The sequence below is a fragment of the Staurois parvus genome, unplaced genomic scaffold (assembly GCF_062004578.1).
Source record: "Staurois parvus isolate SC_StPar_1 unplaced genomic scaffold, SC_StPar_1.0 ptg000165l, whole genome shotgun sequence".
In the NCBI taxonomy this organism is placed as follows: Eukaryota; Metazoa; Chordata; class Amphibia; order Anura; family Ranidae; genus Staurois; species Staurois parvus.
Window position 1 is genome coordinate 811,269 of NW_028317961.1, and position 23,159 is coordinate 834,427.

Consider the following 23,159-nt stretch of genomic DNA (forward strand, 5'->3'; position numbering starts at 1 on the left):
TCTGTTCCAGCCTTTTGCTGATTAAGTGACTGTCCAGAGTCACTCGCTTCATCACTGACAGGCCGAGTTGAAGTTCAGTGTCACCGGGTGCACGGATCAGGCCTTTCCCTCTGAGCCCAGATCCTTCAAGAACCTGTTCCAGGACGTCTTCATCCCTTGAGCCTTGGTATCTTCAGGATTGGTGGGTGGGCGGAAGCCCACACTGAGTACACTCTTTCAAGGACAGGTATGCAGGTATGCAGACACCTTTATTTCATCTTCTATGAGCACAAGGCCTATTACAGGAAACACTAGCCTATGCTTTTCACCATTGCCGATTGCCATTGCACAGCAATCCCCTTTGGGCCCTAATTGAGCTAGCTGATGATTCCAGGACATGCTCCATTGCCAAGACTCTTCCTCCCTTTTCTTTTTTCCTTTTGCCTTCACTTAAAGAACTCTGTGCTTCATTCTTGTGTATGTTAAGAGGAATAGACAATCAGCAATAGTTCACTGCAATATTCTGATATTGAGTAATTATAACTTGTGTTGATATTTGTTGGGCCTGTGGCACCAGGGTTTTAAGGGGAAGGATTGACACAGAAAAGTCTTCCTTTCTCCATTCATGCCTGGTGTTAAAGGTTCTTTAAAAGGTCTAATTGTAGTTGCTGTTTGATTTACCTCTACTGCACATCTCTTATTTTAGTTCCCAGGGACTAAATGGTTCATACCAAACGTTAACCACCCTAATAATCTTTGTCTGTTGACTTGGAAACATCTAGTAAACATCCAACTGTTTTACTACAATTTGATGTCATTGCAAGTGTGGTCCTGTGTGTACTATGTCTGAACCCAGGGTGTCAGATATCAGAGGGCTTGCAAGGTTAGGGCAACCTTTGGGACTATTATCTTCCAGCATCTCCCACAAATGTAGCGCTACAGTTATATAATAAAAGAACAGATTTCAAGGAATGGAAACTGCATTTATTTTTCAACATACTCCCTTGCTACACTTATCCAAGCTTTTAACTTCTACCTGGAAAGCTCCGGCATAGAAAAACTTATCAGTACACCTGAACCATCCTAGGACAGCCTGCTTCACTTTGCTATCATTGTGTTCACCATTCCCACAGAAAAATTTGACTCTTATGCAATTTCACAACAAGTTATGCGTTGGTTATCTAGGATCAGGAGTTCCACAAGCTGAATATTCACAGGAATTACTTTCATGTATGCTGGGAACTACCAAGGTAGGGATCATTACTAAAGGACATGTGACCATCTTTGGAATGTTTACACCATTCAAATGTCTTACAGCTGCTGAGCTTCTCATCACTGTATTGTGCTTGAAGTCCTCTGTAGATATCTGTGCGTTTTACTCTTTAGTTCACAAGAAGCCTCATCACCACACACTGTTCTATGCACACACTGACACTGTTGTCTGCCATCCCAATTAACAGTCTCTGGACTGGCCCTCGACATGTGTGCTGCTTGTCAATAATAGGACACACTTGCCACTTACAACTACTTGTAGTAACACCACACTAGCATCCCTTTTTATACCTGGAAAATTAAAAGTCCCAGTTAGACTTGAACGACCCTCATAGAAGTGAAAGTAAAACATTTGTGTATAGATGTAAATACATTTGAAATAACTTTCCCCCCCCCCTTTTTTACAAGTGATTACATACCCTCTGTTCTCAGCTGCGTAGAGAGGTGAGAGTGGAGAAACAGCATCACACTGACCTTCACAGTGAATAGCTGTGCGGGGGAAGGGGGTGTTGTCAGGACAAGTCTAATCATTGGAGGAGAACAGACTGAGCTCCCAGCACAGCTAGAGAACTGACCACATATGCATATGTCTCAACTGTACAGACTAACAAACGAGAAAGAAGAGATTATTTAATCATCTGTAAACAATACAGGACCGTAGATAATTTTTTTTCTGGGGGGGGTTGGGGTTCAGCCTTGGGTACCCAGAGGAGAATAGTTAGACAGCATGCTTTCCATGTTGTGACTAATTGTGGGTGTGGCAAAGTTGCGCCTAGGGGCTGAGTGTGAGGGGCTTAAAACTTGACCCTACTCACTGTGTACATGGTAATTTATTTCACAGTCTGTGTACCCAAAAATGTGCCTTAATTATTGTGCTACAAGCAAGTGCTAGACATATACAACACCTCAGCACATTGATTTGTAAGATATGAAACTCATTGAAACCATTATATACTGTGTGTTTTTCTGCACATTGCCTATATTGAAAATTAACTTCACTAACAGTGATTACTGAGCAACTAGCATCTGTTGTACAATATAGCATAAATAGTGCAAGGGTCAGGAGTATTCTATATACAGCCTAGCATATGCAGTCCCCTTTAGGCAGAACTCTACTGACCACAGAAAATCCCTGTGTCAGCAAACATGTATGAAACAAAAAATGGTGGCCGGAGGACTCTCACCACACCGATGCCATATATGAACTGACGGTGATCAATTTTACATACCCTGATGTCAGCGGACAGCAGATTTTAGCCCACTATCAGCTGAAAACAGATCACAGGAGTGCAAGATGAACTGCACTCTCATGACCTAAAGGAGAAGTGTAGCCCAAATAGCTGTGGTGCTACTTCTCCTTTAAGGAATTTTTGTATAATAAAAGAATCTACTGGAGTGCAGCTTCCCAGCCTAATAAAAGTCATTGTAATGCCACTCATATTCCTGTCCTTTTAACAGGGTGACAGTAAGCTTACACCTACCCCCCGGTCACACTGATCCTGACTTTAAAATCGTGTGATTTACAGTGAAGTCACACAATTTCAAAGTCGGATGACATGCCGATTTGAGGTGCGATTTGCAAGACATCTGACACAGATGACTATGCAAATCTCACCAAAAGTAGTGCATGCACTACTTTAGAAATTGGTGCGGCTCCTACCAAGTCGGAACCGCATCAATATGACAGCTGTAATTTCGGACAATATCCAGTGTGACCAGAGACTTATGCTGTACAAGTGTCAGCTTACTGTCGCCCTGTTAAAAGGACAGGAATTTGAGTGGTATTACAATGACTGTTATTAAAAGTAGACACAGGCTATACAGTGTACAGGCACATATTGCAGCTCCCCGTTTCTCCTTCTCTTCTTCTGTGGCAAAGTACTTTCTTGTTGTCTTATCTCTCACCTCAATCTCAGGAGCTTCACTGCATGCATTTAAACAGCTTGTGTGCAAGCTTCTCTGGGTATAGGAAAAAGACAAGAATCCCATGGGATGATTTCATTGGAGTGATGGACAGAGTACTATGTGTGCCCATTGGCTGAGGAGGCAGAAGGGGGCGGTGCCACTGCCTTCTCAGCCAATAGGCACACAAAGTACATTGTACAATGGCTGAGGATTCAGTGGCACTGCCTCTTACTACCTCCTCAGCCAATAGGTAATGAAGCTGCCTCATAAGTCTTCACCCAGGATTTCCTGAGATTCAGCTTTAATTTACTATATGGACAGGCTTGTGGGCAAGCGAGCGGGGAGGGGGAATACATATATTATATGTGGGATGATGCTGTGTTAAAGGAGGAGGACAGCAACCCTTATGTACAGCCTCCCTGCTGGGCCACACTGCCTATCAGCAACTTGAAGAGAATGGCAAGTTTGCAATAGCTTAGCAGCTGTGACACTGATGGAAGTTCTGGAAGGGGTCTCGACCCCCCTGACTCCCCCCTTATGTACCCCCCTGGAACAATAAAATGTCTTGTGTCTCCTCTCAGCAGGACATGAACCACTTTCAGTTTTCTTGATGAATTAAACGACAGATATCCAGAGGTGGATAGAGGAGGAAACCAAAGGAAAAAGAATAAGGAGATAATTATATAATTTGTAAACATTGAAACTTGATGCTGCCCACTTTAACCTTGCTACCTTAGGTACTGGCCCATGAATGCCATAATGGTAAATATACAACTCTGCACATGATGTTTCTGACCTACTTAGAATAAATAAATATATATATATGTATATATATAAAAATATATATTGGCAGTTCTGGGCACTGTCACTGTGAGAATCAAGGCTATATCCCAGGATTCTCAACGAAACAGGTTGAAGGGCTCTAGAGGGTTTATTTAATGCAGAGGAAACAGACTTTTCAGTTTCCTTATTTGTTCGTAAAGTTATTTTTGAGATCTGGAGCCTGGAGATTTCAAAGTGATCTGGGAGGGATGAAATATCCAATCCTGGGTCCATGTTCCCTTAACCCTCAGCACACTGATTGTACAGGTGTGTGCAGGGCTTTAAATAATAACCTGACTAGGCTTCTGGGCTCCACCCCGGCAGACAGGAGGTCATTGCCCAGGAGTCAGGAGGACTCCACCTAGGTGGGAGCCAGAGCAGCAAGGGGCTGTATACCCCAGAGAGCCAGGAGGCTGAATATTTGTTTCATTTGTATTGATGGTGGATACCCCTGCATGGAAAATGTATTGTATGGAACTTTCCTTTAAATAAAATTAGGCGAAAAGGCCCTTAAAAAAAAGAAGAAAGCGAGTGGCTGTGTGCTGTAAAAGCTCTACCCTTCATTTCAAGTTCTCACTATATATATATATATATATATATATATATATATATGATTTTGTAAATGAAAAGGTATGAAGGTTGTATAACAGGAACTTCCAGATAGGTGTACATCACCCAAACCTTCCATCCCGGCCCCAGGACATCCAAACACCAGGATGCTCTAATGCAACTTAGAACCAAACTTACAGTTAGGTCCATATATATTTGGACACAGGCACAATTTTAGTTTTTTTCAGGTATTTAACAAAACATATTCAGGATATAGTTATATAATGGATATGGGCTGAAAGTGCACACTCTCAGGTTTAATTTGAGGGTATGTACATCCAAATTGGAGGAAAGGCTTAGGAATTACATCACTTAAGAATATCCATCCCTCCTTTTTCAAGGGATCAAAAGTAATTGGACAATTGAATCAAAAGCGGTTTCATGGTCAGGTGTCAGGAATGGACTTGCCAGTAATGGTGGGACTCACCTGCCTTGTGGGCTGCAGTACCAGGGCTGGCCAGCGGGTGCTCCCAGCAATCAGAGACTCAACCCTGCAGCCAGCCAAACACCTGAAGCTGATTATGCAGGTGTATTTAAGGGATGGCCAGACCTGCAGTCTGGGCCTTGGTGTGTGTGTTTTCCTGGGCCCCTGTATCTTGTTACCTACATCCCTGTTCCTGTTCCTGTCCCTGTCCCTGTTCCTGTCTGACTGATTTGTTGCTGACCCTGCCTGATCCGGACCTCTGCTGACTTCTCCTGTTTGATCCCTGGCTTGTGACCCCGACCATTCTCTGCCTGACCCCCTGTACCTACCTGCCCGTTAGTTGCTGTACCCGGCTCGTGACCTGACTACTCTCTGCCTGCTCCTCCTGTTCCTACTTGCCTGATTGTTATTGACCCGGCCTGCCTGACGACGCTTGCATTGTATGTATTGTTATCTGTGGGTGGTTTGGTTTGGTTCGTTTGCACTGTGTTGTGTTTTAGTATTGCACTGCGTTTATGTATTGTTAGTGTTAATAAATTATATTGTTTATAGCATATCTGAAGCCTGCGTTTCCCTGCGTCAGTTCACATACCTCTGGTCATACCCTGGAGCCCTGACATTACACCAAGGCCAATCCTGACCAGAAGTGGCTGCACAGGGAAGCCATCTTGGCTTTTGTTGCTGTAGGATGGATCTTGATGAGGTTGTGTATTTATCTCTGCTAGTGTTTGATGACAGGGATTATGCTTATCAGACTCTGAAGGAGTATCCCCGGGATCAATTGCTAGAGTGTATAAGGATCGCTCATTGCCTAGTAGATCAGGGCACAGAATTCTCTGAGGTGCAGCCATTGATTCAGGTTTGTGCTGAGTTGGTTTCATCTGGTACCCCCGAATGCAGGGATGAATTTTTGCCGCCATTTAGTGCCGACCAGGTAGAGTCCCTGGTATGGTTATTAGAGGATGATGTGGATTAATTTCTGGAGCGTTATTCTGCATGTTCACCACAGGTACTAAGAGATTGTATAAACGCAGTGCAGTCTTTGACCAGACAGGCTTTGTGTAAGCTGAGCTTTGTTCAACCCATACTGCAGACATGGTCAGACTTGTTGCACCCAGCCTCAGTCAGCTTACAACATCATTCCTCCGCTCAAGGCACTCTTCCTGCATCCCCGACAGCACCCCCAGTGACTGCCCAGTATACTCTAACTACCACATATCAGTCCTCTGTTCTCACTCGCTGCACCTATCCTTTCTGTAACCCTGTAAAGAAGTCCTCTGTAGCAACTGCTCCCTCCTCTGTTCCATCCTCCCGTTTTCCTCTGTCCCCAGCTGCTCCATTCGTTTGCAGACCTGCGTTTACTTGCAGTGCTCCAGTAGTTAAAACCAGAAAAAAGCAAAAATTCTCTCCAACCAGTACCATCCTGCCAGTATCCAAACCAGTGAGCCTGCCGTCTGAGAACCTGCCACCCGCACTTCAGCCTGATGTTTCTACCCAGCCTGATGCCTCTACCCAGCCTGATGCCTCCATTCAGCCTGATGCCTCCATTCAGCCTGATGTCTCTACCCAGCCTGATGAACTGATCCAGCCTGATGATCCTATTATGCCAGTTGACTCGATGCCTGCTGTCGATCCAGATGATCCGGTACCTGATGACCCGGTGCCCGCTGTTGTGCCAATTGACTCAGAGCCCACTGTCGTGCCTGATGACTTGGGGCCCACTGCCTTGCCAGATGACATGGTGCCCGCTGGTGAGCCAAATGACCTGATGCCTGGTGACCCAGTGCCCGCTGTCATACCTGGTGACCCGATGCCCGCTGTCGAGCCAGACAATCCCATGCCTGATGACCCAGTGCCCGCTGTCATGCCTGGTGACCCGATGTCCACTGTCGATCCAGACGATCCAACGCCAGATGACCCGGTGCCCGCTGTCGATCCAGACGATTCGGTACCTGATGACCCGGTGCCCGCTGTCGTGCCAATTGACTCAGAGCCCACTGTCGTGCCTGGTGACTCGATGCCCACTGCCTTGCCAGATGACGCGGTGCCCGCTGTCGAGCCAAATGACCTGATGCCTGGTGACCCGATGCCCGCTGTCGAGCCAAATGACCTGATGCCTGGTGACCTGATGCCCGCTGTCGAGGCAGACGATCCAATGTCTGACCCAGTGCCCGTGGTCATGCCAGTTGACTCGGAACCCACTGTCGTGCCTGGTGACTCGGTGCCCACTGCCTTGCCAGATGACGCGGTGCCCGCTGGCGAGCCAAATGACCTGATGCCTGGTGACCCGATGCCCATTGTCGTGCCTGATGACCCGGTGCCCGCCGCTCCGCCTGGGGGCCCGGTGCCTGCCGTCCCTCCTGTAGGCCCGGTGCCCGCCGCTCCGCCTGAGGGCCCGGCGCCCGTCGCCCCGCCTGGGGGCCCGCCGCCCGTTGTCCCGCCTGGGGGCCCGGCGCCCGTTGCCCCTCCTGGGGGCCCGGCGCTCGCCGCTCCGCCTGGGGGACCGGCGCCCGCCGCCCCGCCTGGGGTCCCGATGCCTGTCGCTCCACCCGGGGGCCCGGTGCCTGCCACCCCTCCCGGGGACCCGGCGCCCGCCGCTCCGCCTGGGGGCCCGGCACCCACCGCCCCGCCTGGGGGCCCAATGCCTGTCGCCCCTCCTGGGGGCCCGGCGCCTGCCGCCCTGCCTGGTGGCCCGATGCCTGCCGCCCCGCCTGGTGGCCCGATGCCTGCCGCTTCGCCTGGTGATCCGATGTGCCTCTGCCCGGAGTCCAGCTCGATGTGCCTCTGCCCGGAGTCCTGCCCGATGTGCCGCTGCCCGGAGTCCACCCCGACGTGCCGCTGCCCGGAGTCCAGCCCAACGTGCCGCTGCCCGGAGTCCAGCCCGACGTGCCTCTGCCCGGAGTCCAGCCCGACGTGCCGCTGCCCAGAGTCCGGCCCGATGTTGCGCTGCCCAGAGTCCAGCCCGATGTTGCGCTGCCCGGAGTCCAGCCCGATGTGCCGCTGCCCGGAGTCCTGCCCGATGTGCCGCTGCCCGGAGTCCTGCCCGATGTGCCGCTGCCCGGAGTCCTGCCCGATGTGCCAGTCTTTGATATCCCGCCAGTTACCAGACCTGGGCGGTGGAACATTTTGCCCAGCTAGGACTGTTTGGAGCGTCCTGAGGCCGCTCCTTGAGGGGGGGTACTGTCAGGAATGGACTTGCCAGTTATGGTGGGACTCACCTGCCTTGTGGGCTGCAGTACCAGGGCTAGCCAGCGGGTGCTCCCAGCAATCAGAGACTCAACCCTGCAGCCAGCCAAACACCTGAAGCTGATTATGCAGGTGTATTTAAGGGATGGCCAGACCTGCAGTCTGGGCCTTGGTGTGTGTTTTCCTGGGCCCCTGTATCTTGTTACCTGCATCCCTGTTCCTGTTCCTGTCCCTGTTCCTGTCTGACTGATTCGTTGCTGGCCCTGCCTGATCCGGACCTCTGCTGACTTCTCCTGTTTGATCCCTGGCTTGTGACCCCGACCATTCTCTGCCTGACCCCCTGTACCTACCTGCCCATTAGTTGCTGTACCCGGCTCGTGACCTGACTACTCTCTGCCTGCTCCTCCTGTTCCTACCTGCCTGATTGTTATTGACCTGGCCTGCCTGACGACGCTTGCATTGTATGTATTGTTATCTGTGGGTGGTTTGGTTTGGTTCGTTTCAACTGTGTTATGTTTTAGTATTGCACTGCGTTTATGTATTGTTAGTGTTAATAAATTATATTGTTTATAACATATCTGAAGCCTGCGTTTCCCTGCGTCAGTTCACATACCTCTGGTCATACCCTGGAGCCCTGACATCAGGTGTGGGCTACTTCTTCATTATTTCTCCTTCAAATAAGCAGGTAAAAGGTCTGGAGTTGATTCCAAGTGTAGTATTTGCATTTGGAATCTATTGCTGTGAACCTACATCATGCGTACAAAGGAGCTGTCCATGCAAGTGAAACAGGCCATTGTAAGGCTTCCAAAACTAAACAAATTCATCAGAGAGATAGCAGGAACATTAGGAGTGGCCAAATCAACAGTCTGGTACATTCTGAGGAAAGAGGAATGCACTGGGGAGCTCAGCAACATAAAAAGGCATGAACATCCACGGAAGGCAATAGTGTTGGATGATCGCAGAATCCTTTCTATGGTAAAGAAAAACCCATTCACAACATCAAGACAAGTGAAGGACACTCTCTAGGAGGTGGGCGTATCATTGTCAAAGTCTACAATCAAGAGAAGACTTCACAAGAGCGAATACAGAGGGTTCACCACAAGAAGCAAACCATTCATAAACCCGAAGAATAGAAAAGCCAGATTAGACTTTGCCAAAAAAAAATCTAATAAAGCCAGACCAGTTCTGGAAAAGCATTCTTTGGATGGATGAAACTAAGAATAATCTGTACCAGAATGACGGGAAGAAAAAAGTGTGGAGAAGGCTTGGAACAGCTCATGATCCAAAGCACACAATGTCATCTGTAAAACATGGTGGAGGCAGTGTGATGGCATGGGCTTGCATGGCTTCCAGTGGCATTGGGTCATTGGTGTTTATTGATGATGTGACAGAAGACAGAAGCAACCAGATGAATTCTGCACTGTTTACAGATATACTGTCAGCCCAGATTCAGCCAAATGCAGCAAAGTTGATTGGACGGCGCTTCACAGTACAGATGTACAATGATTCAAAACATACTGCAAAAGCAACCCAGGAGCTTTTGAAGGAAAAGAAGCGGAATATTCTGCAATGGCCGAGTCAATCACCTGATCTCAACCCAATTGAGCATGCATTTCACTTTCTGAAGGCAAAACTAAAGGCAGAAAAACCCACAAACAAAGAGCAACTGAAGACAGCTGCAGTTAGAGCCTGGAAAGCATCAGAAAGGAGGAAACCCAGTCTCCGGTAATGTCCATGGGTTCCAGACTTCAGGCAGTCATTGCCAGTAAAGGATTCTCAACAAAAGATTAAAAATTAACATTTTATTTATGATTATATTCATTTGTCCAATTACTTTTGGTCCCTTGAAAAAGGGGGGACGGCTACTCTTAAGAGCTGTAATTCCTAAACCCTTCCTCCAATTGGATGTACATACCCTCAAATTAAACCTGAGAGTGTGCACTTTCAGCCCATATCCATTATATAACTATAGCTTGAATACGTTTTGGTAAATACCTGAAAAAAACTAAAATTTTGCCTGTGTCCAAATATATATGGACCTAACTGTATATAGTCAGTTCTATTCTCTCTTGCACCTTGCTATTGGTAATTGAGGCTGTCCTTCACAATGATGAGTCATAAATACTGCACAGGTGGAGATAGGGGTGGGCCAGAGCCAGCAACCAAAACTATTTTAATGTAAAACTCGCTTTAAACCAAACAAAAACAGGTAGCTGACACTGATGTAGGGGTTTTAGTTGGAGTCTGAAAACAGCCCTGTAAACTGCTGCTGTAATTGGAACTTACAGGGTCATATGCAGGAGGCTCCAGAAGGATGATGTTCTCTTTTTATAGCATAATAGGTAATGTGACATATGCAAGGCGAAGTAACAGCAATTCTGCTCTAATTAGATCTCAGCAGAGCAAATTATGGAATGAGGCTTACAAGATGAAAGCTTGTACAGCTATTTGCTACATTAAATCCACTCCAGCTGCTGTGCAGGTTAGGATACAAGTTAATCAATGAGCAATTCATATCTAGATTATTCTGTTTTGTGCAAGTAAGCCAAATTAAGTAAACCATTTTATATAGTACATTATAGTAGTAATGATAATAGCACAGCTTGAACCTGCCTGAGTGGGATAAAATCAAATGCGTCTTGCCATTTGTGTGTGTGTACAATCTAGGGTCCCTAACTCACATTCATAAAAATACATACTAGGACCAATTTAGACAGAAGCCAAATAATCTACCAGCATGTCTTTGGAGTGTGGGAGGAAACCCACACAGGTACATGGAGAAAATGCAAACTCCAGGCAGGTGGTGCCGTGGTTGGGATTTGAACCAACAACCCTAGTACTGCTGGGTGAAAGTGCTAGCCACTTAGCCGCTGTACTTTCAAGCTGCTGAAAATGTTCTTAGTCTGAAAAAAGAAAACTAGTGCAGCTACCAAATCTAAGAATTGGCAAGCTGCACTATATAATGTTTTTGGGTTTAAATATCATTTAAAAAAATTGTAAAACAGTACTTACCCTCTCAATGCTCCAGCGCTGCCCCCTCTTCCAGCACCTCTCCTCTTCAAGGTTGAATGACAATCGGCATCTTTCAATATGCTTCCATGTTATTAACCAGCCATAGACTCACAGGAGCATGCTGTGGCACCATGCCCAATGCCAGAAGAAAAAAAAGAAGTAAGAGAATCTGTGACTTTAGAAAACGTAAAGAAAAAAAGGTTTGTATAAAGAAGATTTTTTTTTCTGCTTTGGCAGAAGAATTTTGGTGGGTGGATTAAAATTGAAACTGGGCTTTAAAAAATTAGCTGCAAATGTGCTTTAATTAGAGAGATTTAAAGACATACCCAGTTACAGTACGATTTAGTATTTCATAATTTGGTAAGTTAGAAAAAAAAAAAAAGAACGCATCTACTGAGGTTGGAATGTCTTGGCTCTTTCGCGATAAAACTTCAAAAAAGTATTAAAACACAAATAAGTTAAAAATAAAAGTACATAGATATTTTACTGATAGGCAATGATACTTGTGGTCAGTGAGCCTTATTTCAGCAACAGGTAGCATTTTTGCACTTGATCATCATATATTGTATTTGTATGAAATATAACTGGAGAAAGCTGTACTATCCATATATATTTTTTATTCGATCAAACAACATCTAGAACTATATCACTAAGAAAAGAGATTGTTATGAATGCACACCTCACCCACATAGTTATTCATTTTAATTTCATAGCTGAAACATCACCGTTCAGGTCTCAAAAAAAAGAAAGAAAAACAAGGCTATGTGTTTTTTTTCTTTTCATTCTGGTATGCGCAGTACACAAAATAATAATTTCTCTTTTCAGAATTTAGCCTCCAGCTTCAAAGAGTTATTGTTTATTGTGGTGCTTCAATCAAGAGCAATATGAACAATTCCTCATTGTAGTTAAAGTTTTTTTTTTCTAACAAATGTTTATTCCAATGTGTCTGGCAAATGAATTTGTTGCCAAAATGCATCTCGGTTTTAATTCCCCAGGAGCCTGTATAGCTGAGGTATTAAACCCAAGTGAATTGGATTCAGGTATTTCTTATTACGATGTCATCTAAATAAGAAGTAGTACACACAGCTATACTACATTGTAATGCTGCTTTCTCATCATCAAAAATAAATAGAGCGCGTAACCGTAAAAATTCAGGCCTCAATATATACTAAAATGCTGGGAAAATAACTCAACAATGTAAAGGTATAACAGGTTCTCTTTATTAAAAGAACATACTGCAGCATTGTCTGTGAGTGCTTTCTGTCAACCCAAGAATCCATACTCTGGTAACTTTTGGGATGAGGCAACCAGGTGTGGGGAGCATAAAAGTGGTACTGAAATGCTGGGAAAATAGCTCAACAATGTAAAGGTATGCCAGGTTTTCTTTATTAAAAGAACATACTGCAGCATTGTCTGTGAGAGTTTTCTGGCAACCAGGAGAATCCATACTCTGGTAACTTTTGAATGAGGCCACCAGGTGTGGGGAGCATAAAAACGGTCAGAAAAATGTGCACCCTCGGGTGGTTTAAACCATAATGTATGCACTGCCAAGTTTCAAATGTTAAAGATGGTGGAATCTCTAATCCCACATCTATATAGGCAAAACTTTATCTTGCACCTACCACAGCTAGTAAGACCAATGAAAAAACATTCTTGTGGTTCAGGGGTGGGCAACTGTGGCCCTCCAGCTGTTGTAGAACTACAAGTCCCATGAGGCATTGCAAAACTGACAGTTACAAGCATGACTCCCAAAGGCAGAGGCATGATGGGACTTGTAGTTCACCAACAGCTGGAGGGCCACAGTTGCCCACCCCTGTTGTAGTTGAATTACTTGCTGCCTCTACTGGTGTCAGCACAATCCTGATATGTTTCCTGCCAATTGCAGTTTCCTTACAAAGAAGGGCCAGCAATCTCCCCATCTTGATTGTGTGGGAACTGGCACCACCATATTGTGGCAGGCGGGGTACTGTTTTTTATATCTTTAAATTTGACTATCACAACTATCATTGCCCTTGGCAATGCGCAGGTTGCATGGTAAGGTTGAAAATTATCGAGTCTTCGTGTAGCACATGAGCAGGTGCAAAAGACATCATCTTGTGATAGACAGGTCATTCACAGCTTTTTTAATGTACAGTCATGGCCGAAATTGTTGGCACCCTTGATATTTCTCCAGGAAATCATGTATTTCTCACGAAACGTATTGCATTAACACATGTTTTGCTATACACATGTTTATTCCCTTTGTGTGTATTGGGACAAAACAAAAAAAGGGAGGAAAGAAAGCAAATTCGACATAATGTCACACAAACCTCCAAAAATGGGCTGGACAAAAGTATTGGCACCCTTTCACAACTGCGGATAAATAAGAATGTTACAAGCATGTGATGCTCCTGTAAACTCACCTGGGGCAAGTAACAGGTGTGGGCAATATAGAAATCACACCTGAAAGCAGATAAAAAGGAGAGACGTTCACTTAACCTTTGCATTGTGTGTCTGTCTGTGCCACACTAAGCATGGACAACAGAAAGAGGAGACGAGAACTGTCTGAGGACCTGAGAACCAAAATTGTGGCAAAATATCAACAATCTCAAGGTTACAAGTCCATCTCCAGAGAACTAGATTTGCCTTTGTCCACAGTGCGCAACATTATCAAGAAGTTTGCAACCCATGGCACTGTAGCTAATCTCCCTGGTCGTGGACGGATGAGGAAAATTGATGAAAGATTGCAACGCAGAATAGTCCGGATGGTGGATAAGCCGCCCCAAACATGTTCCAAAGACATTCAAGCTGTCCTGCAGGCTCAGGGAGCATCAGTGTCAGCGCGAACTATCCGTCGACATTTAAATGAAATGAAACGCTATGGCAGGAGACCCAGGAGGACCCCACTGCTGACACAGAGACATAAAAAAGCAAGACTACAGTTTGCCAAAATGTACTTGAGTAAGCCAAAAGCCTTCTGGGAAAACGTCTTGTGGACAGATGAGACCAAGATAGAGCTTTTCGGTAAAGCACATCATTCTACTGTTTACCGAAAACGGAATGAGGCCTACAAAGAACAAAACACAGTACCTACGGTAAAATATGGTGGAGGTTCAATGATGTTTTGGGGTTGTTTTGCTGCCTCTGGCACTGGGTGCCTTGACTGTGTGCAAGGCATCATGAAATCTGAGGATTACCAAAGGATTTTGGGTCGCACTGTAGGGCCCAGTGTCAGAAAGCTGGGTTTGCGTCCAAGATCCTGGGTCTTCCAGCAGGACAATGACCCCAAACATACGTCAAAAAGCACTCAGAAATGGATGGCAAAGAAGCGCTGGAGAGTTCTGAAGTGGCCAGCAATGAGCCCAGATCTAAATCCCATTGAACACCTGTGGAGAGATCTTAAAATTGCTGTTGGGAAAAGGTGTCCTTCCAATAAGAGAGACCTGGAGCTGTTTGCAAAGGAAGAGTGGTCCAAAATTCCGGGTGAGAGGTGTCAGAAGCTTATTGATGGTTATAGGAAGCGACTGATTTCAGTTATGTTTTCCAAAGGGTGTGCAACCAAATATTAAGTTAAGGGTGCCAATACTTTTGTCCAGCCCATTTTTGGGGTTTTGTGTGACATTATGTCATATTTGCTTTTCTGCCTCTGTTTTATATTTGTTCCAATACATACAAAGGGAATAAACATGTGTATAGCAAAACATGTGTTAATGCAATACCTTTTTTGTGTGAAATACTTGATTTTCAGGAAAAATATCAAGGGTGCCAACAATTTCGGCCATGACTGTATCTCTTACAAACATTTAAAAACATTCTTTATGACACACAAAGTTTAAACAAACCAGTGAATGCCCCTTCCACAATACATTGCCCTGTTCTGTACTGTGAGCAGTAAGGGAAATCTGCCCAGGTCAGACAGACAGGCAGGCACTCTAGGAGGTACTATGAAAGGCTTAGAAAAGGTGCTTGTAGAATTACAGTTAAAATATTTCTGTTGGGCTGGAATCCCATTTGGGTTGTTCAAAGTGAGTGACAAGACCCCACATTGCCATAATGGATGACTGGGGTGATGACACTGTCAAAGATTTTAAGCCAGACCTTTAGAGGTGGTTTTAGGTGGTAAAGCTGTCTCCTAATGGCAAGCAGGTTCTGTATACCTTGTTTTTTAGGGGCTCTATGGCTGGCTTGCAACTTCCTGATTGGTTCATTTCTAGGTCGAGGTAAGTGTAGCTGTTAAAAAACAAAAATAAATATAAACTCTGCACTATGGTTTATGAAAGGTAATTGCCTGCACGATGATTCCACCACTAACAGAAGGAGCCACTGGCTAGCTGTCAAACTAAAAAAAAACACGGCTGTGTGGGGCTCTGCTTGCCTGGATGCGTCACTCATTCATAGTCCTCTGCTGCTGTTGGCGTGTAATCCTCAATGCACAACCACAGCTATGTTTATGGATTCTTCCTGTCAGTATATCTGACAGATCTGCAGGAGACCTGCATGGCACCAGCAATCTGCTGATCACTGGTGCAATGCTTTACAGGCTTCTGCAGGTAAAAATAATACATGCACACTTTACCTGCAAAAAAATGTGCATTTATTATTTTTTACTAAAAGGTGAACATATTCTGTAACTACACTGCTCAAAAAAATTAAAGGAACGCTTTTTAATCAGAGTATAACATTAACTCAATTAAACTTCTGGGATATTGATCTGGTCAGTTAAGTAGTAGAGGGGGTTGTTAATCAGTTTCAGCTGCTTTGGTATTAATGAAATTAACAACAGGTGCAATAGATGGGTATTAATGAGACGACCCACAAACCAGGAATGGTTTTACAGATGGAGGACACTGACATTTTTTTCCCTACTCATCTTTTCTGACTATTTTTCACTAGTTTTGCATTTTGTCTAGGGTCAGTGTCACTACTGGTAGCATGCGGCGATACCTGGACCCTACAAAGGTTGCACAGGCAATCCAACTCCTCTAGGATGACACATCAATACGTGCCATTGCCAAAAGGTTTGCTGTGTCTCCCAGCACAGTCTCAAGAACATGGAGGAGATTCCAGGAGACAGGCAGTTACTCTAGGAGAGCTGGACAGGGCCATAGAAGGTCCTTAATCCATCAGCAGGACCGGTATCTGCTCCTTTGTGCAAGGAGGAACAGGATGAGCACTGCCAGAGCCCTACAAAATGACCTCCAGCAGGCCACTGGTGTGAATGTCTCTGACCAAACAATCAGAAACAGACTTCATGAGGGTGGCCTGAGAGCCCAATGTCCTCTAGTGGGTCCTGTGCTCACTACCCGACACCATAGAGCTTGATTGGCATTTGCCATTGAACACTAAAATTGGCAGGTCTGCCACTGGCGCTCTGTGCTTTTCACAGATGAGAGCAGGCTCACCCTGAGCACATGTAAAAGACATGACAGGGTTTGCAGAAGCCGTGGAGAATGTTATGCTGCCTGTAACATCATTCAGAATGAATGTTTTGTGGTGGGTCAGTGATGGTCCGGGGAGGTATATCTATGGAGGGACACATAGACCTCTACAGGCTAGACAATGGCACCCTGACTGCCATTAGGTATCTGGATGAAATCCTTGGACCCATTTTCAGACCCAACGCTGGTGCAGTGCATCCTGGGTTCCTCCTAGTGCATGACAATGCCCATCCTCATGTAGTGCGAGTATGCAGGCAGTTCCTGGAGGATGAAGGAATTGATACCATTGAATAGTCCCCAAGATCGCCTGACCTAAATCCAATAGAACACCTCTGGGATATTATGTTTCGGTCCATCTGACGCCACCAGGTTGCACCTCAGATTGTCCAGGAGCTCAGTGATGCCCTGGTTCAGATCTGGGAAGAAATACCCCTGGACATCATGCGCCATCTCATTAGGAGCTTGTCTCAAAGTTGTCAGGCATGAATACAATCATGTGGGGGCCATACAAACTACTGAGTACCATATGAGTTGCTGCAATGAAATTTCAGCAAAAAGGACTAGCCTGCTTCATCATTTTTTTACTTTGATTTTCGAGGGGGCCTTTGAATTCAGTCCCCTGTAGGTTGATAATTTTCATTTCTATCAAAAGATGGGGCATCCTTACCTTCCTAACACTTTACCCAGTCCATATCAGTGTAGATAACCAGCATGATATTTTCTCCCATTGAGATCTGATGTGTTTTCAAAGTGTTGTTTTAATTTTTTTGAACAGTGTATATTGAAATGCAAACAAGCCTTGTATGTGACTTTGACAAACACAATGAAAGAACAGGCATACAGTGTATCAAAGGGAGGAAGGAGGCCTGCACTGGTGTTCTTCTCAACGCTAAACTGGAACTGGACTGATGTGTGAGTTAAGCTTCCTGTTTCCTGTTTCAGGATTTCAATTTCAGACTGCAGTTGCAGTGAAAACCCAATAGATTGCCCCCTACACAACACAATGATGATATACAGAACACTCCTCTTTCGGAATGTCTTCGAAGAAGTTCTTAAAATAGTTGAGCGATATGTTGCCATTTTGAATGTGGCTGTTATTTTTCTGCATTAAATCTACAAATAGGAAAACATTACTGTCTGTTTTTGATCCGTGCAATCACTGGTCAAAAATAGACTGATGGAACACGTTTGTGAAAGGGGCCTAGTAAAAGTTACAGTGCACAAAAGTTTATCTGGAATGGAATTAGCATATTTATCTACACTTAAGACAGTAACCTATGGGATAGTAACATCATGAACTTTTCTAGCAGTAATCAGCAGATTTTTTTTTTCAACATTTCTCATTTTCTTGCAATTATGGCACTGAATTTTTTTTACAGGGCATGCAGCATAGTTTGCCGTTTGTATTGAGCTAAGACTGAATCAATACTTGTCCTATGTGTGCAGCTCTGCATTGCAGTTTAAATTAATCTCTTGTCGTAGAGTAGACAAGGCTAGAGTATGTACCTTATAAGAGGCAAATTCTAAATGCATAAGGTGTATGGTGCCAGTAGTCCCCTGACTAAGGATTTTTGCCTGAGCCACAGCAGTTTTACTCTGGTTGGTAACAACTAATTCTCTCAAAATGAATAAATTGTACTGTGGAATCACCAATAGGCTTTCCACTTTGCTGAAATGTATATAGTTCTGCAACTACATTTACTCTAGGCACAAAGAAGTTTGCTAATGCAGTCAGAGCTGTATCATAATTGTCATCTGCTTCTGACAAAGTATAGAAAATGCATTGATCTTCTTCCCCCAAGACAGTGGATATGCACAACAGGCAAGTCCTCCTGAACAGCATCAAGTATACAATTCTAAAACATATGGGTTGAGGCAGTAAAAGGCATTGTAGGCTCACCAGTGTGTGGAAGAAAAGGTGCAAGTGGCAATAGAGAAGAGACATCCTCATTGCAATCTTGTTGTTTCCTGTAGTCTTGGAAGCAGAATAGTTTGTAGAGTGCTTTATTAACAAGCTCAGGCATTCATGAGTATATCATACTAGGAACAGGAACTGAAAGTAACTTGTACAGTATAGGAGTATAGAAAGTAATATACATGTAACAATTTGCAAATAGTGACATCAGTCCATAGTCTACAGTCTAGAACAGCACACAATCAAAGCTGGTAAAATATATATATATATATATATATATATATATATATATATATATATACATATATACATACACACACTGTATATACACACACACCATATTGCCAAAAGTACAGTGCCTTGAAAAAGTATTCATGCCCTTCGAAATTTTCCACATTTCGTCATGTTACAGCCAAAAACGTAAATTTATTTTATTGAGATTTTATATGATAGACCAACACAAAGTGGCACATAATCATGAAGTGGAAGGAAAATAATAAATGCTTTTCAAATTTTTTTTACAAATAAATATCTGAAAAGTGTGCCATGCATTTGTATTCAGCCCCCTTTACTCTGATACCTCTAACTAAAATCTAATGAAACCAATTGCCTCCAGAAGTCACTAATTTGTAAATAGAGTACACCTGTGTGTAATTTAATCTCAGTATAAATACAGCTGTTCTGTGAAGCCCTCAGAAGTTTGTTAGAGAACATTAGTGAACAAACAGGATCCTGAAGGCCAAGGAATACACCAGACAAGTCAAGGATAAAGGTGTGGAGAAGTTTAAAGCAGGGTTAGGTTATGAAAACATAATCCCAAGCTTTGAACATCTCACGGAGCACTGTTCAATCCATCATCCAAAAATGGAAAGAGTATGGCACAACTGCAAACCTACCAAGACATGGCCATCCACCTAAACTGACAGGGCGGGCAAGGAGAACATTAATCAGAGAATCAGCCAAGAAACCCATGGTAACTCTGGAGGAGCTGCAGAGATCCACAGCTCAGGTGGGAGAATCTGTCCACAGGACAACTATTAGTTGTGCACTCCACAAATCTGGCCTTTATGGAAGAGTAGTAAGAAGACAAAAATTTAACTTTTTGGCCAAAATCAAAACGCTATGTGTGGCGGAATACTAACACGGCACATCACCCTGAACACATCATCCTCTCTGTGAAACATGGTGGTGGCAGCATCAACTTGTGGGGCTGTGTCAGGAATAGACTTGCCAATAGTGGTGGGACTCACCTGCCTTGTGGGCTGCAGTACCAGGGCTGGCCAGCAGGTGCTCTCAACAACCAGAGGATCACTCCTGCAATTAGACATCACCTGGGCTGATTGCAGGTGGTGTATTTAAAGGATGGCCAGACCTGCAGTCAGTGCCTTGTTGTACTGTTCGCTTGGCCCTGGTTTCCTGATCCCGTTACTCCTGTCCTGACTCTGCTTGAACTCTGCCTGTACTGACCTCAGCTAGTCCTGACCACTCTCCCGCCTGCTCCTGGTACTCCGTTTGCCACCGACCCGGCCTGCCTGACTACTCTTGTATGTTTGTTATCTGTTGGAGGTTTGGTTTAGTTTGTTTGCACTGTGTTTATGTTTAGTTTTGCACTGCGTTTGTATTGTTAGTCTTAATAAATTATATTATTTACTATACCTGAAGCCTGCGTTTCCCCGTGTCAGTCCACACACTTCTGGTCATACCCGGATCCCTGACAGGCTGCTTATTTTCAGCAGGGACAGGGAAGCTGGTCAGAGTTGATGGGAAGATGGATGGAGCCAAATACAGGGCATACTTAGAAGAAAAGCTGTTAGAGTCACCAATCTCGGTAATGAACAATGACTTCAAAATATTCAGCCGCATTCTGGCAGATAGACTGGCCCCTATCACCTCCTCTTTGGTCTCTCCGGACCAATCGGGATTTATCCCAGACAGACTTATCACGGATAATATTCGTCTCACATTAAATGTTATTCAGAATGCTAATTTGCATTCTAAAAGAAGTTTTGTTGCTGAGCCTGGACATTAACAAGGCCTTTGATAGTGTAATCTGGCCCTATTTGTTTTCATTGCTGCAGAGGATGGGCTTTAGTGACGAGTTTCTGTCTGGCGTGCATGCCTTGTACGAATCCCCCAAAACAAAAATAAGGCTTCCAGGATGCAACTCTGATTTTTTTACACTGGGCAGGGGCACCCGTCAGGGTTGTCCTCTTTCACCCTTATTATTTGCGCTAGTATTGGAACCCTTAGCAATTGCAATAAGATCACATTCGGATATCTCTGGTTACCCATTGTTGGTTTCACATTTCAAAATCTGTATGTATGCTGATGATGTTATGCTTTTCCTTACTAAACCGTTAATTCCATTGCCTAATTTATGCACAGTACTAAATGACTTTGCCATAGTGTCAGGTCTTACTGTAAATTTTACTAAATCAGTAGTTATGCCTATCAATGTTCCTGATTCCCTGAGTGCATCTCTCCATAATTCTTTTCCATTTTGTTGGGCCACAGATCGGATTTCCTACTGGGCATTAACCTTACCCCCAGATACTCAAAAATATTTGCTGCTAATTACCCACCATGTTTCTGGCACCTCTCTACTCTATTGAAGATCTGCCATGGTTACCCTATCTTATTCTTGGGTCGAGTCATGGCAGTCAAAATTAATATCTTGCCTAAATTACTATAACTGTTTAGAGCACTCCCAATCCCTGTCTCGAAAATGTTTCTAGATCAGTTTCAATGGATGATTAATAATTTTATCTGGCGTAACAGACGTCCCCGCTTTACTTTGTCGGTTTTATACCGGTCGCAACAGACGAGAGGTCTCGGCCTTCACAATTTTTGGCTATACTACCAAAAGTTTGGAAAACTCAGACATTTACTACATGACTAAGGACATTCCTTATTTGGGTTGATTGACCTACTCTGTTGGTAGATGTATAACTCTGCCTATCTCTTAATTTATATTGCTCATGTACTCTTTTCTCTCTTCTTCTTTTTAACTTTTTCTTTCCTCTATATGATTGTGCCTTTTTAAAATGTAAGACTTGAAAATTGCTGTTCACAGACCCTCTCCATCCAATCTGATAGAGCTTTCTGCTACTCCTGTTGAGTATGGAGATACCACACATGTGAATCTTTTTTACAGTCTAACCACATAGGCCCAAAATCCAGGAAGCACCTCTTGTAGTTCTAGGGACATAAATATGCATCTAATTTCCTGACTACCTATCTGATTTTTAGAGGTCCTGGAGCACCGGAACAGTGGAAACACTCACAAATTGACCTTATTTTGGAATGCAAACATCCCTAGATATTTTCTAAGAGGCATAAGGAGTTTTTTTGAAGACTTCATTTTTTTCCCACAAGTCTTTGGACAATGTAGACTGAAAATGTATTTTTTTACACAAAGTTGTCAATTAATAAGATATTTATAACATACAGCATAGGCATACTTAGAATTATACCCCAAAACACATTCTGCTATTCCTCCCGAGTAGGGTGACACCACATATGTGAAAAGTTTTCACAGTCTAGTCACATACAGGGGCCCAAAATTCAAGGAGCACTTTCTAGGCATTCTAGGTCCATAAATGAGTTCCTTCAAAAACTGTGTGCGAGTGTGCCTATAAGAATTGATACTGTCTTGAAGGCAAAGGGTGGTCACACCAAATATTGATTTGACTTGGATTTCTCTTCTGTTCATTTGCTTTACATTTTGTTGAGTGACAAACAAAATATTGACATCTATTTCTGAGAGCTTTCCTAATTTATAGCAATCCTCATCATTTGGTTATAGCATGTGCTGTGGGCTGAAAGTGCCCCAAAAGTTGTAAGATTTTAACTGTCTCAACAGCAGCATATATTTGGCTGTAGCATTGATATATATCTGTTAGAATTAGCAGTCGCACATGCTTTTTCATCAAGCAGTAATGAGCCTGTTCTGACGGTCAGATAAAAATTTGGCAGTAGTTCTCTGTGGTTGTACCTATTCTCCCTGGTTGAAACCTGTCTTCACATTGGCCGATTTCTATTAAACTCTCATTAAGACTTAAGATACACAGATGATAAAGCAGTGTAAAACATTCTTAATGAGGGAGAATTGGCTGAAATGTATTGAGACAAAAAGTACAATCAGGTGTTTCACTAGAAGAATTAGACCACAGATGACACAGTAAGGTAAAATTGACTAGAAGCCAGAAAAATTTCAATGAACAACTCTGGGCCCGAATTTATTAGAGGCAAAATAGAAAAGCAGGGGTGTTGGCTAGTAAAATTGGCTAGTAGAAGGAAACATTTAATAAATAAATAGTATAATAAAGGAATACATTGGGATAGTAGGCCTAAGTGTGCTAGAGGAAACTGCAGGTGTGTAGAGTAGAACCCCAGCTCTAGGTGTTTGCCAGTTACACTCTCCTCCCTAAAGCCAACTGGGCTTTTTTCTCCTACACTTCCACAGAAGTTCCTCAGATGAGGAGGTAGAATCACAAGAATTAGTAGATCACAGATAATAAAGCAGTGTAAAATTGGCCACTAAGAAGACAATTTTAATTTAGTAAAGTTAGGCCCAGATTTACTAGAGACAATTTGCTCATACAGGAATTAACTACAA